Consider the following 15810-nt stretch of genomic DNA (forward strand, 5'->3'; position numbering starts at 1 on the left):
AAATGGGACAAAGAAGTTTAATAGTTGGCTTCAAATAACCACATTAGAGGTTAATATATATACCACTATTAAGACACGTCTAGTTACAGGTCTATTCTGGTTGTTTAGTACCAGGCAAGTCACTAAATGCAAGTCTCGGCCAAGACCTGGTTAACACTTGCAAGATGATTCCCAAGTCAAAATCAACTTTTCAAAAGCTTTCTTTTAAAATCAAATTGTAAAAATTTTGTAACGTGCCGCGGTTTCAAGGCTAATTTTCAGCGACTATTCTGGGTTCTTAAAGATTGATCCCAAACTGGCATGAAAGGACCCCTGGATGTCACAATGGGTCATTTCAGGTAGTGGTCATATCAGTTTCGAACTGCTTAAAGATAGTGAAACGTGCTGTTACAGTCCGTGTTCTCATCCACAGACAAATTGATTGCACTAAAATGGCGAAACCCATCAGAAATGTGATTCGGCTCCAAAATCAACCCCAACACGAAGGGTCTCTTTATCCCGAAAAACTGGGTCATGCCGAGTGCTCGATCGTTCAAAATTTTTAGGAGAGTGAAATTTTTGGGGCTGAAATCTTGATATGAGCGAGCTTATGTGCCCTATCTAAACAACTTATAGGTCTCAGCCAGTTGTCTGCCGATTCCACTGAAAACTTAACGAATGAGAACACAAGGTAACGTTCATCGACATGGGTCAAATTGCGCTAAGCTCGCAAACAAGTATTTCGCGAACCAGGCGTCAAAAAAAGTGTCATATCAATGGTTTCACCGCTTATTTTACGGCAAATCTAATCAGCTAGGTCTCGGTCCAATTGGTTCAATATTTCGGTAAAAATTGAACATTTTAGACTCTGTACCCCAAAAAATTTGGATCAAGCTGAGTGTTCGATTGGTAATAAGTTTTTGCTGAATGGATGTTTTGAGCTCACATTTTATTAATCAAGAAGTAGGTCTCAACTAGTTGCGTAACGAATTCATTAAAAACCTTACGAATGAGCAGACGGTAAACATGTATCGACATAGCACACTCAGCTCAGTACCACGTAGATAAATCACTGGGGATCTGTCCCCTCACCATGTTGCTCCCCCGTTAGAAAACATGTTATTATACAGTAAGATGATATACACAGAGTACTTGATTTGTACAACTAGTAATGATTTTAGTTTCACAACAATTCCGGCGTTGGGTTTTCAAGCTCCGTTAAAAGCTGAGAGGACTCTCTCATTCACGTTGCAGCTTCCAGAGTTGCACTGAAAGGTCCAGGGACCAGTAATTTGTATTTTAGCTGGTAAAAAAAACTCCAAAAAAATCTTGAGTATTTGTTTATTTATTTTGAAAGCCGGCTGGTGGGGGGCAATAAATCCTCCATAACACATTCACTACATGTAAATCTAAATTGGGAGCAGGTGGAATGAAGATACTACGAACACGGATTTTCACTTGCTTGAGAAAATTATTATGATGACACGAGCCTAAATGCGGCGCCTACACCCACAGTGCCATATCCAAGTAGCCATTAAAACAATCAACCTGCAACGAAAAGTCAAGTACAAAACAACTGATCTTTTTCATTGGATGCAGGAGTGCGGAGAGAAAACTGTAGGGCGCATAATAGGATGCGAATACTTATTTCTTTGTAAACCTAATGATTGAATGGCCAATGTTACAAAAAATATCATAAAATATTATAACGTTCGATCGTCTGTTGTGTTTGCGTCTGTCGGTCTAGTTACATCTATAGCGTTCAATTCAATGCCCTTGAAACCATCAAAGTCCTTGACTTTAATCCAAAATTATTTCACTTCTATCGAGGCCTGATGCCACAGTAAGCTCAGCACCTACATCAAAAATTAGATCCTGCGCAACTATATAAACAACAAACAGCACCACATCTATACCAGGGTCTTCAATTAGTTTTGAAGCCCCTTACGCTTAACACCTTAAGGTCTTAGTCCTATTACAGCAAAGTTAAAATATCTCTAGCTGCATTACCGTTGAATTTCCCTTTCTGTTCTAGAATATTATCTGCCAAAACGCCTGATAATTTCACCGGCCATTGATGTCTACACTGATTCTATGCAGGTAGTTCTTTAGTATTTCTGCTTGCCTTTGTGTTCATGAGCTCTAGTCTAAACCTAAAACTGATCTCAACCGTCTGTAGATCTTTGAATGAACTCATCCTATTCAAAGTACTCCAATGGATTAATTCCACTACGTGGAGTCTGCTACTCCACTTTGAAACCATTCTAGCGCTGTAACAGTTAAAAATCTGTAAGTACAACTTTTTATGCGCGAAAATATTTGCGTGTTTACTTAACTGAACAAAGATCAGACTTAGTGAATAAATCAAAAAGTCATTAGATGCGCTGTTGAGTAATTATATGTTTATACATTGCCGCCCCTGTTGATGCATGGCATCGAAAATCTAAATAAAAATTACTTCAGATCATGCGTCAGTTTTGGATAGCATCAACCGCTAGTCAATCCTGTACCATAAGAAAAGTTGGGACCAAGTTTAGTCCTTGCAAAGAACGGCTTGTGAAGGGACAAGTATTTTTTGTAATTTAGCTGCTTGTTGAGTATTTGTTCATTTAATTTGAAAGCCGGCTGTTGGGGGGCAATAAATCCGCCAACACTGAATCAGTCATGTAAATCTATTTTGGGGGCAGCTAGAATTGAGATACCACGAACATGGATTTTCAATTCTTAGAGAAAGTTGTTGTGATGAAACGAGTCTAAATGCGGGGTTTACACCCCCCAGTGCCACAACCACGAAGTCATAAAAATAATAAACCTCAAACGAAATGTTAAGTAGAGCCAACTGATCTTTTTCACTAGATGGTGGGGTGGGGCATAAAAGCAAAATGGTATCTGTAGCAGTTACAACTTTCTTCACTGATTCAATGTCTACAGTTTCAGTTTTGTAGGGTTGCGAGAGCAGAGGTAAGACGGTGCAAAAAACAAGTAAGGGGTTGGTTTGTGTGAAACATTGAGAAGAGTCTTCGTAGTTTTTTTGGATTAAATCTGTCCGCTTCCTCTTTCTCATAAATTCCTGAAGTCTGTCAGCTCCCAAACTGACTCTAAACAAATTTATCCTTAGAACCCAGAACCTCTTCTTCAAGCTAAAATGGGCTCAAGTCAGAACCACAGTGAAGAGGTAAAACAATCAACAAAATGCTAATTATCTAAAAAATCGCTCATGGTCCATGAAGTTCCAGGATGAATCAACTCTTATCGGCAACTCAGTAATGAGCAGCGCGTCTCAGTAAAGGCAGGTAAACGTTTACTGTCCAAATCCTTTCTGTAATTCATGTGCCTGCAGTTCGTAAAAAGTTTTCCAGATGCTCTTTCTTCGAACTATATTTTTCGAGGCTGGAGATTGCATTGACATCAAAGACACTAAGAGGAGCCCGAAAACTGAATCCTTTGTATGTTATGCTCTCGTAAATACTGCGCGCCATAGAAGCTTTTGCTTTTAAGACGAGAAGACTTATCTTGCATCACAGGAAAATGAGTCCAAAGGCAGCTCTGAAGTGTCTTTTAAATTCCCATAGTTTAGTTGCACTTAACGGGACGTCACATGCAAACTATTGCCCAATAAAAAACTCATCTTTGCTCAAACGCAGGAAAATGTTGGCAACGGTACGACCATAGTCAATCCTCATTCGGAAGAATCTCAGTGCACAATACCTGTGGTTGATCAAAGAAGTTCATCGGTTTGCTAGTGACACTCCACTTCAAGTCGATGAATTGGCGACAAACTTAAACCAGCTGATGTCGGTTGCAGAGGTATGTTAAGCGCAAGTCTTTGTCTTCGTCTGATGAACTGATTCTTTAGACTAGCAGCCACCCTTGCCAAACTGTGGCGAAATCCACAACAGGAAACCCAATGAGGGTAAAAAAGGGCATCGCTCCTAGAGTGCGAGGATTAGAAGGCAGCCAGTTTCAATGATGTTTACTGGATGCTTTGAAGTACAGAGTCACTGTGCAATCTGAGTTACGTGATACTATTCCCCATTTGAACATCTCGGCTGCCCTTCATGACCTTAAGGGCGCCAACAGTTCGTTGGCCAACAGAAATTTTATAAAGAGCTTCAAAATGATATCAAAAATGGTATCTTATCAAATACGAATTCCGTTTATAAGAAGAAAGTTTTTTGACCACTTGTATTTGATCCATAATTTTTTCGGACATCTGATAATTACAATAAGAACAAATTTTAAAACGTATTTTTGCTGCATTCTTTCCGGAAGAAAAGTTGTCCGCTCATTTCATTGTTGAAGAACATATTTGAAAAGTCGCCAATTGGTTCAGAATCAACAAATTGAACGATTCCGGTTGGGGCCACACAGAAACCTCATTGACAGTGAAAGTGTCCAGCAACTGGTTCTGATCTGGTCAAGAGAAAAAGAAAAAATCCTTCGTCAATTCAATATTGCGCCCGGCAGCAAGCAAAATGTTTGGTAGGGATCAGCTCACATATCACAAGCTGTCCCCCCAAGAGATCAAAACGGCAAAAATCAAACACAGGGCAAGCATTCCCTCCATGAACACGGTCAGTTTCCCGATACATAATTTAATGTAATTTTTCAGAAAATTTGATAGAACTTCGTTAACACAAAACACAACGCTTTTTGTTACAGAACTCTTCAGATTAAAATACGAAAAGTAAAGTTCGGCAAGTACGAAACGAGCTAAAACGAGCTTCAATAACAGGTCCAACAAACTCAAAACTAACGAGAGGAGTAGTTCAGACAGTCTTGAAGGACAATACGACAGAGCTCTCAAGCCATCAGTGAGAACAGTTCCTAAAGATCTAATTCGCCAAAACGTTCAAAGCTGCTTTTTTGTTCTTAAAAACTGCCGACCGTTCCTTTACCATCAAGTGAAGATTATAAAGTTCGAATTTTGTATATTGAAGGTTTGTTAAAATTATCTTTTCAAAATTGTTTTTCTCAAAAAAATTTTTGAGCGGGATTTAAACATAAAATTCTGCCCTTACTCCGAAAACTTGTACAAGATGTTGTCCAAGCAAATGGAAAGTTTCTAACTAAATTAGATTAATCTTGTTTTGTCAATTGGAAAATTTGCATGGAAAAGAAGACTGAAATTAATAAGCTGACTTTTTATCTTGCTTTTAAGTAAAAGATCTGTTCGGTGATAGCAGAAGATTTCTTTAGGTGTATAAAAAGAAGTTTATAGTAAGGTTAATTTTTTCATAGTGAAAAGAGGCCGAGAAAAGCTGACTGACCAATTCTAAGCTAATGTGATTTGTGCCTTGTAAAAGGGAAAGCTGAGAATTGCTACCGGAGTGCTTGGTTAGTCCGCTATCAGAGCGACTGTTCAATCAGAACATATTAAAGATTCATCTACTTATTTCTTTGTGCACCTAATGATTGAACGCCCAATGTTACAAAACTATCATAAAATATTATCACGTTCGATCGTCTGTTGTGTTTGCGTCTGTCGGTCTATTTACATCTAAAGCGTTCAATACAATGCCCTTAAAAGCATCAAAGTCCTTGACTTTAATCCAAAATTATTTCACTTTTATCGAAGCCTGATGCCACAATAAGCTCAGTACCTGCATCAAAAATTAGATCCTGCGCGACTATATAAACAACAAACAGCACCACATCTATAGCAGGGTCTTCAATTAGTTTTGAAGCCCCTTACGTTTACCACCTTAGGGTCTTAGTCCTGTTATAGCAAAGTTAAAACATCTCTGGCTGCATTACCATTGAATTTCCCTTTCTGTTCTAGAATATTATCAGCCAAAACGCCTGATAATTTCATCGGCCATTGATGTCTACACTGATTCTATGCAGGCAGTTCTACGAGAAGTCCAAAGGCAGCGCTGAAGTGTCTTTTAAATTCCCATAGTGTAGTATTACGAGAGCCGTTACAAATGAACGGATAATTAATCCCGCATTAGAGCGAACGTAATTAGGCGCTAATTAACCATTCTTTCGCCGCGCGTTAAACAAACTAATGCTTGTTAAGACTACCGGTATACAAGTATTTAAACAACTCAGTTCGACTTATTTAAATAACACAACTTTAGGCCTGGATCTCCGCGCTTATATCCAGGATAGAAAAGGAACGTTGTTGAACGTAGGCGGCCTGTAAAACCACAGTTTCTTTTGATTTAAATTACTTCTGCTTTTGACAGCTGCAATGCAGATCTTTTCCCCCAAGTTCAATAAAGATGAAGCAGATTGCTTCAGGGGAGAAGACAATAGAGTCTCATAAAAAGCCCCCAAGAAAACCATAATTGTTGCGGTTTTAGAAGAGGGGAAAGCAGAAAACAGGCGCCTACGAAATCAAAAATTGATGCTCTCAGCTTTTTAGATTTTTATTATTTTTTGGAGTTTCAATAATTTTTCCGTGAGATAAAAAAGAGTTAATTCTCTTGCCTTCTCGGCCAATAGGAAAATTAAGAAGCACCTCACTATGAACGTGAGTTTGTGATTCGCTCCCTATCGGCCCAAACGGAGCTAAGAGGAATTTATTGTTTCTCTCAGCGAAGTGGGACGGAATAGAATTAGAGAGACAGAAACAATTTCCAGAAGTCAGCAGCAGACAACTGCTTTCATTTTTTCGAGAAATAACTTAAATTTTCGACAAGAAAATAATCGAACAACATTGTTTAAAAACTTAAACAAATATTTCCAGATTCAACTTTTTAAAATTCTTTTCCCGTCAAAACTGAAGAACTACCCAACTGAACAATCGCCTTGCAGCTCATCTCGATTTCACCACAACGTAACTGGTTATTAGTAAGCTGTAATTTTATATTTACTCTTTTATAAATTTAACACTTTCAGCCCCCCAACTATTTTAAATTGAGACTTATAGCACAGACAGGTCTTAGGCATATATCTTTGCCTTCGATTTGTTATATCTTTTGTCAAGTTTGACTGGCATACATAAAAAGATCCCGGATTGTGAGATCTGTAGCAGCCCAGCCAAATTTGGTAATAGTTTTGTTGCACTTAACGGACGTCACAGGCAAACTATTGGCCAGTAAAAAACCTTTCTTTGCTCAAACGCAGGAAAATTTTGGCAACGATACGACCATTGCCAATCCTCATTCGGAAGAATCTCCTCAGTGCACAATACCTGTGATTGATTGCTGAAGTTCACGGGTTTGCTAGTGACACTCCACATCAAATCGATGAATTGGCCACAAACTTAAAACAGCTGATGTCGGTTGCAGAGGTATGTTAAGCGCAAGTCTTTGTCTTCGTCTGATGAACTGATTCTTTAGACCAGCAGCCACCTTTGTCAAACTGTGGCGAAATCCACTACAGGAAACCCAATGAGGGTAAAAAAGGGCATCGCTCCTACAGTGCGAGGATTAGAAGGCAGCCAGTTGTATCGATATTCACTGGATGCTTTTAAGTACAGGGTCACTGTACGGTCTCAGTTACGTGATACTGTTCCACATTTGAACAACTCGGTTGACCTTCTCAACCTGAAAGGCGCCAACAGTTCGTTGGCCAACAGAAACTATATAGAGCTTCAAAACGATACCATGACTATGGTATCTCATCAAAGATGAATTCTGTTTATTAAAAAAAGTTTTTGACGGCTTGTAGTTGATCCATTTTTTTGCATACTTAATATTTACAATGAGAAAAAACATCAAAACGTTTTTCTGCTGCTTTCTTTTCGGAAAAGTTGTCCGCTGATTTCCTTGTTGATTATCAGAATTAAAAAGTCGCCAATTGCTTCAGAATCAACAAATTCAACGATTAGGAATGGCTCTACCTCAAGAAAAAATATTTAGCATCTCAAAGAATTGAGCAAGGGACAGAACCCTCATTGATAGTGACAAAGTGTCCCGTAACTGGTTCTGGCCGAGCGAAAAAGAAAGTCCTGCATCAATTCAATCATGCGCAAAGCAGTGAACCAAATGTGCAGTAGCGCAGAGCGCACGCAGCACAAGCTGTCACCCAAGAGATCAAAAACGGCAAAAATCAAACGGCAAGCATTCCCTCCATGAAAAGGGTCGTTTTCCTGATAATTTTTGTAGTTTTCCGCCAAAGTTGACAAAATTCGTTTAAAAAACGCTTTTTTACAGAGCTCTTCAGATTAAAACACGAAGAAGAATGGTCGGCATATACGAAGATGCTAAAACGAGGTTCAATAATCACAGGGCCAACAAACTCAAAACTAACGAGAGGAGAAGTGCGGGCAGTCCAGGACAACACGATAATGATCTCCCATGTAACCATTTCGCCTACTGTGAGAACAGTTCCTAAAGATCAAATTCCAATGAACATTTCGCTGCTTTACTTCAGAGCTCGGTCATTCCTCTATAAGAGCGACCCTTGAATCAGCGACTCTTCAACCCCAAGAGCGACTCTTCAACCCTCTTTGATAGTGACGAAGTGTCGCGTAATTGTTTTAATTTGACCAAGCGAAAAAGAAAGTCCTGTGTCAATTCAATCATGTGCCAGGCAGCGAACCAAATGTGCAATAGCGAAGAGCGCAGGCAGCACAAGCTGTCGCCCAAGAGATCAAAAACGGCAAAAATCAAACAGCGCAAGCATTCCCTCCATGAAAAGGGTCGTTTTCCTCATAATTTTTGTTGTTTTCCGGAAAAGTTGACAAAATTTCGTTTAAAAAACGCTTTTTTACAGAGCTCTTCAAATTAAAATACGAAGAAGAATGGCCGGCATATACGAAGATGCTAAAACGAGGTTCAATAATCACAGGGCCAACAAACTCAAAACTAACGAGAGGAGAAGTGCGGGCAGTCCAGGACAACACGATAATGATCTCCCATGTAACCATTTCGCCTACTGTGAGAACAGTTCCTAAAGATCAAATTCCAATGAACATTTCGCTGCTTTACTTCAGAGCTCGGTCATTCCTCTATAAGAGTGACCCTTGAATCAGCGACACTTCAACCCCAAGAGCGACTCTTCAACCCTCATTGATAGTGACGAAGTGTCGCGTAATTGTTTTAATTTGACCAAGCGAAAAAGAAAGTCCTGTGTCAATTCAATCATGTGCCAGGCAGCGAACCAAATGTGCAATAGCGAAGAGCGCAGGCAGCACAAGCTGTCGCCCAAGAGATCAAAAACGGCAAAAATCAAACAGCGCAAGCATTCCCTCCATGAAAATGGTCGTTTTCCTCATAATTTTTGTTGTTTTCCGGAAAAGTTGACAAAATTTCGTTTAAAAAACGCTTTTTTACAGAGCTCTTCAAATTAAAATACGAAGAAGAATGGTCGGCATATACGAAGATGCTAAAACGAGGTTCAATAATCACAGGGCCAACAAACTCAAAACTAACGAGAGGAGAAGTGCGGGCAGTCCAGGACAACACGATAATGATCTCCCATGTAACCATTTCGCCTACTGTGAGAACAGTTCCTAAAGATCAAATTCCAATGAACATTTCGCTGCTTTACTTCAGAGCTCGGTCATTCCTCTATAAGAGCGACCCTTGAATCAGCGACACTTCAACCCCAAGAGCGACTCTTCAACCCTCTATGATAGTGACGAAGTGTCGCGTAATTGTTTTAATTTGACCAAGCGAAAAAGAAAGTCCTGTGTCAATTCAATCATGTGCCAGGCAGCGAACCAAATTTGCAATAGCGAAGAGCGCAGGCAGCACAAGCTGTCGCCCAAGAGATCAAAAACTGCAAAAATCAAACAGCGCAAGCATTCCCTCCATGAAAATGGTCGTTTTCCTGATAATTTTTGTTGTTTTCCGGAAAAGTTGACAAAATTTCGTTTAAAAAACGCTTTTTTACAGAGCTCTTCAAATTAATATACGAAGAAGAATGGTCGGCATATACGAAGATGCTAAAACGAGGTTCAATAATCACAGGGCCAACAAACTCAAAACTAACGAGAGGAGAAGTGCGGGCAGTCCAGGACAACACGATAATGATCTCCCATGTAACCATTTCGCCTACTGTGAGAACAGTTCCTAAAGATCAAATTCCAATGAACATTTCGCTGCTTTACTTCAGAGCTCGGTCATTCCTCTATAAGAGCGACCCTTGAATCAGCGACACTTCAACCCCAAGAGCGACTCTTCAACCCTCATTGATAGTGACGAAGTGTCGCGTAATTGTTTTAATTTGACCAAGCGAAAAAGAAAGTCCTGTGTCAATTCAATCATGTGCCAGGCAGCGAACCAAATGTGCAATAGCGAAGAGCACAGGCAGCACAAGCTGTCGCCCAAGAGATCAAAAACGGCAAAAATCAAACAGCGCAAGCATTCCCTCCATGAAAATGGTCGTTTTCCTCATAATTTTTGTTGTTTTCCGGAAAAGTTGACAAAATTTCGTTTAAAAAACGCTTTTTTACAGAGCTCTTCAAATTAAAATACGAAGAAGAATGGTCGGCATATACGAAGATGCTAAAACGAGGTTCAATAATCACAGGGCCAACAAACTCAAAACTAACGAGAGGAGAAGTGCGGGCAGTCCAGGACAACACGATAATGATCTCCCATGTAACCATTTCGCCTACTGTGAGAACAGTTCCTAAAGATCAAATTCCAATGAACATTTTGCTGCTTTACTTCAGAGCTCGGTCATTCCTCTATAAGAGCGACCCTTGAATCAGCGACACTTCAACCCCAAGAGCGACTCTTCAACCCTCATTGATAGTGACGAAGTGTCGCGTAATTGTTTTAATTTGACCAAGCGAAAAAGAAAGTCCTGTGTCAATTCAATCATGTGCCAGGCAGCGAACCAAATGTGCAATAGCGAAGAGCGCAGGCAGCACAAGCTGTCGCCCAAGAGATCAAAAACGGCAAAAATCAAACAGCGCAAGCATTCCCTCCATGAAAATGGTCCTTTTCCTCATAATTTTTGTTGTTTTCCGGAAAAGTTGACAAAATTTCGTTTAAAAAACGCTTTTTTACAGAGCTCTTCAAATTAAAATACGAAGAAGAATGGTCGGCATATACGAAGATGCTAAAACGAGATTCAATAATCACAGGGCCAACAAACTCAAAACTAACGAGAGGAGAAGTGCGGGCAGTCCAGGACAACACGATAATGATCTCCCATGTAACCATTTCGCCTACTGTGAGAACAGTTCCTAAAGATCAAATTCCAATGAACATTTCGCTGCTTTACTTCAGAGCTCGGTCATTCCTCTATAAGAGCGACCCTTGAATCAGCGACACTTCAACCCCAAGAGCGACTCTTCAACCCTCATTGATAGTGACGAAGTGTCGCGTAATTGTTTTAATTTGACCAAGCGAAAAAGAAAGTCCTGTGTCAATTCAATCATGTGCCAGGCAGCGAACCAAATGTGCAATAGCGAAGAGCGCAGGCAGCACAAGCTGTCGCCCAAGAGATCAAAAACGGCAAAAATCAAACAGCGCAAGCATTCCCTCCATGAAAATGGTCCTTTTCCTCATAATTTTTGTTGTTTTCCGGAAAAGTTGACAAAATTTCGTTTAAAAAACGCTTTTTTACAGAGCTCTTCAAATTAAAATACGAAGAAGAATGGTCGGCATATACGAAGATGCTAAAACGAGATTCAATAATCACAGGGCCAACAAACTCAAAACTAACGAGAGGAGAAGTGCGGGCAGTCCAGGACAACACGATAATGATCTCCCATGTAACCATTTCGCCTACTGTGAGAACAGTTCCTAAAGATCAAATTCCAATGAACATTTCGCTGCTTTACTTCAGAGCTCGGTCATTCCTCTATAAGAGCGACCCTTGAATCAGCGACACTTCAACCCCAAGAGCGACTCTTCAACCCTCATTGATAGTGACGAAGTGTCGCGTAATTGTTTTAATTTGACCAAGCGAAAAAGAAAGTCCTGTGTCAATTCAATCATGTGCCAGGCAGCGAACCAAATGTGCAATAGCGAAGAGCGCAGGCAGCACAAGCTGTCGCCCAAGAGATCAAAAACCAAACAGCGCAAGCATTCCCTCCATGAAAATGGTCCTTTTCCTCATAATTTTTGTTGTTTTCCGGAAAAGTTGACAAAATTTCGTTTAAAAAACGCTTTTTTACAGAGCTCTTCAAATTAAAATACGAAGAAGAATGGTCGGCATATACGAAGATGCTAAAACGAGATTCAATAATCACAGGGCCAACAAACTCAAAACTAACGAGAGGAGAAGTGCGGGCAGTCCAGGACAACACGATAATGATCTCCCATGTAACCATTTCGCCTACTGTGAGAACAGTTCCTAAAGATCAAATTCCAATGAACATTTCGCTGCTTTACTTCAGAGCTCGGTCATTCCTCTATAAGAGCGACCCTTGAATCAGTGACACTTCAACCCCAAGAGCGACTCTTCAATCCTCTTTGATAGTGACGAAGTGTCGCGTAATTGTTTTAATTTGACCAAGCGAAAAAGAAAGTCATGTGTCATTTCAATCATGTGCCAGGCAGCGAACCAAATGTGCAATAGCGAAGAGCGCAGGCAGCACAAGCTGTCGCCCAAGAGATCAAAAACGGCAAAAATCAAACAGCGCAAGCATTCCCTCCATGAAAATGGTCGTTTTCCTGATAATTTTTGTTGTTTTCCGGAAAAGTTGACAAAATTTCGTTTAAAAAACGCTTTTTTACAGAGCTCTTCAAATTAAAATACGAAGAAGAATGGTCGGCATATACTAAGATGCTAAAACGAGGTTCAATAATCACAGGGCCAACAAACTCAAAACTGACGAGAGGAGAAGTGCGGACAGTCCAGGAGGAGAACACGATAATGAGCTCCCATGTAACCATTTCGCCTACTGTGAGAACAGTTCCTAAAGATCAAATTCCAATGAACATTTCGCTGCTTTACTTCAGAGCTCGGTCATTCCTCTATAAGAGCGACCCTTGAATCAGCGACACTTCAACCCCAAGAGCGACTCTTCAACCCTCTTTGATAGTGACGAAGTGTCGCGTAATTGTTTTAATTTGACCAAGCGAAAAAGAAAGTCCTGTGTCAATTCAATCATGTGCCAGGCAGCGAACCAAATGTGCAATAGCGAAGAGCACAGGCAGCACAAGCTGTCGCCCAAGAGATCAAAAACGGCAAAAATCAAACAGCGCAAGCATTCCCTCCATGAAAATGGTCGTTTTCCTCATAATTTTTGTTGTTTTCCGGAAAAGTTGACAAAATTTCGTTTAAAAAACGCTTTTTTACAGAGCTCTTCAAATTAAAATACGAAGAAGAATGGTCGGCATATACGAAGATGCTAAAACGAGGTTCAATAATCACAGGGCCAACAAACTCAAAACTGACGAGAGGAGAAGTGCGGACAGTCCAGGAGGAGAACACGATAATGAGCTCCCATGTAACCATTTCGCCTACTGTGAGAACAGTTCCTAAAGATCAAATTCCAATGAACATTTCGCTGCTTTACTTCAGAGCTCGGTCATTCCTCTATAAGAGCGACCCTTGAATCAGCGACACTTCAACCCCAAGAGCGACTCTTCAACCCTCTTTGATAGTGACGAAGTGTCGCGTAATTGTTTTAATTTGACCAAGCGAAAAAGAAAGTCCTGTGTCAATTCAATCATGTGCCAGGCAGCGAACCAAATGTGCAATAGCGAAGAGCACAGGCAGCACAAGCTGTCGCCCAAGAGATCAAAAACGGCAAAAATCAAACAGCGCAAGCATTCCCTCCATGAAAATGGTCGTTTTCCTCATAATTTTTGTTGTTTTCCGGAAAAGTTGACAAAATTTCGTTTAAAAAACGCTTTTTTACAGAGCTCTTCAAATTAAAATACGAAGAAGAATGGTCGGCATATACGAAGATGCTAAAACGAGGTTCAATAATCACAGGGCCAACAAACTCAAAACTAACGAGAGGAGAAGTGCGGGCAGTCCAGGACAACACGATAATGATCTCCCATGTAACCATTTCGCCTACTGTGAGAACAGTTCCTAAAGATCAAATTCCAATGAACATTTCGCTGCTTTACTTCAGAGCTCGGTCATTCCTCTATAAGAGCGACCCTTGAATCAGCGACACTTCAACCCCAAGAGCGACTCTTCAACCCTCATTGATAGTGACGAAGTGTCGCGTAATTGTTTTAATTTGACCAAGCGAAAAAGAAAGTCCTGTGTCAATTCAATCATGTGCCAGGCAGCGAACCAAATGTGCAATAGCGAAGAGCGCAGGCAGCACAAGCTGTCGCCCAAGAGATCAAAAACGGCAAAAATCAAACAGCGCAAGCATTCCCTCCATGAAAATGGTCCTTTTCCTCATAATTTTTGTTGTTTTCCGGAAAAGTTGACAAAATTTCGTTTAAAAAACGCTTTTTTACAGAGCTCTTCAAATTAAAATACGAAGAAGAATGGTCGGCATATACGAAGATGCTAAAACGAGATTCAATAATCACAGGGCCAACAAACTCAAAACTAACGAGAGGAGAAGTGCGGGCAGTCCAGGACAACACGATAATGATCTCCCATGTAACCATTTCGACTACTGTGAGAACAGTTCCTAAAGATCAAATTCCAATGAACATTTCGCTGCTTTACTTCAGAGCTCGGTCATTCCTCTATAAGAGCGACCCTTGAATCAGTGACACTTCAACCCCAAGAGCGACTCTTCAATCCTCTTTGATAGTGACGAAGTGTCGCGTAATTGTTTTAATTTGACCAAGCGAAAAAGAAAGTCATGTGTCAATTCAATCATGTGCCAGGCAGCGAACCAAATGTGCAATAGCGAAGAGCGCAGGCAGCACAAGCTGTCGCCCAAGAGATCAAAAACGGCAAAAATCAAACAGCGCAAGCATTCCCTCCATGAAAATGGTCGTTTTCCTGATAATTTTTGTTGTTTTCCGGAAAAGTTGACAAAATTTCGTTTAAAAAACGCTTTTTTACAGAGCTCTTCAAATTAAAATACGAAGAAGAATGGTCGGCATATACTAAGATGCTAAAACGAGGTTCAATAATCACAGGGCCAACAATCTCAAAACTGACGAGAGGAGAAGTGCGGACAGTCCAGGAGGAGAACACGATAATGAGCTCCCATGTAACCATTTCGCCTACTGTGAGAACAGTTCCTAAAGATAATTCCTAAAAACATTTCTTCGCTGCTTTACTTCAGAGCTCGGTCATTCCGCTATAAGAGCTACTCTTCAATTAGGACATATTTAACAAATAAATCTAATTCGCCAAAACTTTCCAAGCTGCTTCTTTCTTCTTCTTAAAAACTGCCGACCGTTCCTTTACCATCAAGAAGATTATAATGTTCGAATTTTGTATATTTAAGGTTTGTTAAAATTATCTTTTCAAAATGGTTTTTCTCAAAAATATTATTGAGCTGGGTTTAAATATAAAGTTCTGCCCTTACTCCGAAAATTTGTACAAGCTGTTGTCCAAGCAAATGGAAAGTTTCTAACTATATAAGATCAATTTTGTTTTGTCAATTGCAAAATTTGCATGAAAAAGAAGACTGAAATTAATAAGCTGGCTTTTTATCTTGCTCTTAAGTAAAAGATCTATTCGGTGATAGCAGAAGATTTTTTCGGTGTATAAAACTAAATTTATAGTAAGGTTAATTTTTTCATATTGAAAAGAGGTCGAGAAAAGCTGACTGACCCATTCTAAGCTAATGTGATTTGTGCCCTGTAAAAGAGAAAGCAGAGAATTGCTACCGGAGAAAAGTATAGTCGGTGCGAATGTTGGGGTAGGTTGGGAGACGCTTCTGATTGGCTGAAATTTTGTATGAGGTTTTAAGAAAATCTTATGTTTTAATATTTTGCTTTAAGTGAACTAATTTTATTAATGATATAATTGTTGCGCGTGTGTGTTAATTAAACAATCTTTGTTTATACAAAAGATATTATCTGAGAGTTTCGCGAGTGT

The 15810-nt window shown here is 40.0% G+C and overlaps 1 protein-coding gene across 1 annotated transcript in view; it reads right to left on the reverse strand.

The window, feature by feature from the left end:
- Positions 1-15810, reverse strand: part of LOC142345572 (dynein regulatory complex protein 9-like) — a 216791-nt gene that overhangs the window by 131616 nt on the left and 69365 nt on the right. The window lies entirely within an intron of this gene.

This window comes from Convolutriloba macropyga, chromosome 9, assembly GCF_964194025.1.
Source record: "Convolutriloba macropyga chromosome 9, txConMacr16.3, whole genome shotgun sequence".
NCBI lineage: Eukaryota > Metazoa > Xenacoelomorpha > Acoela > Convolutidae > Convolutriloba > Convolutriloba macropyga.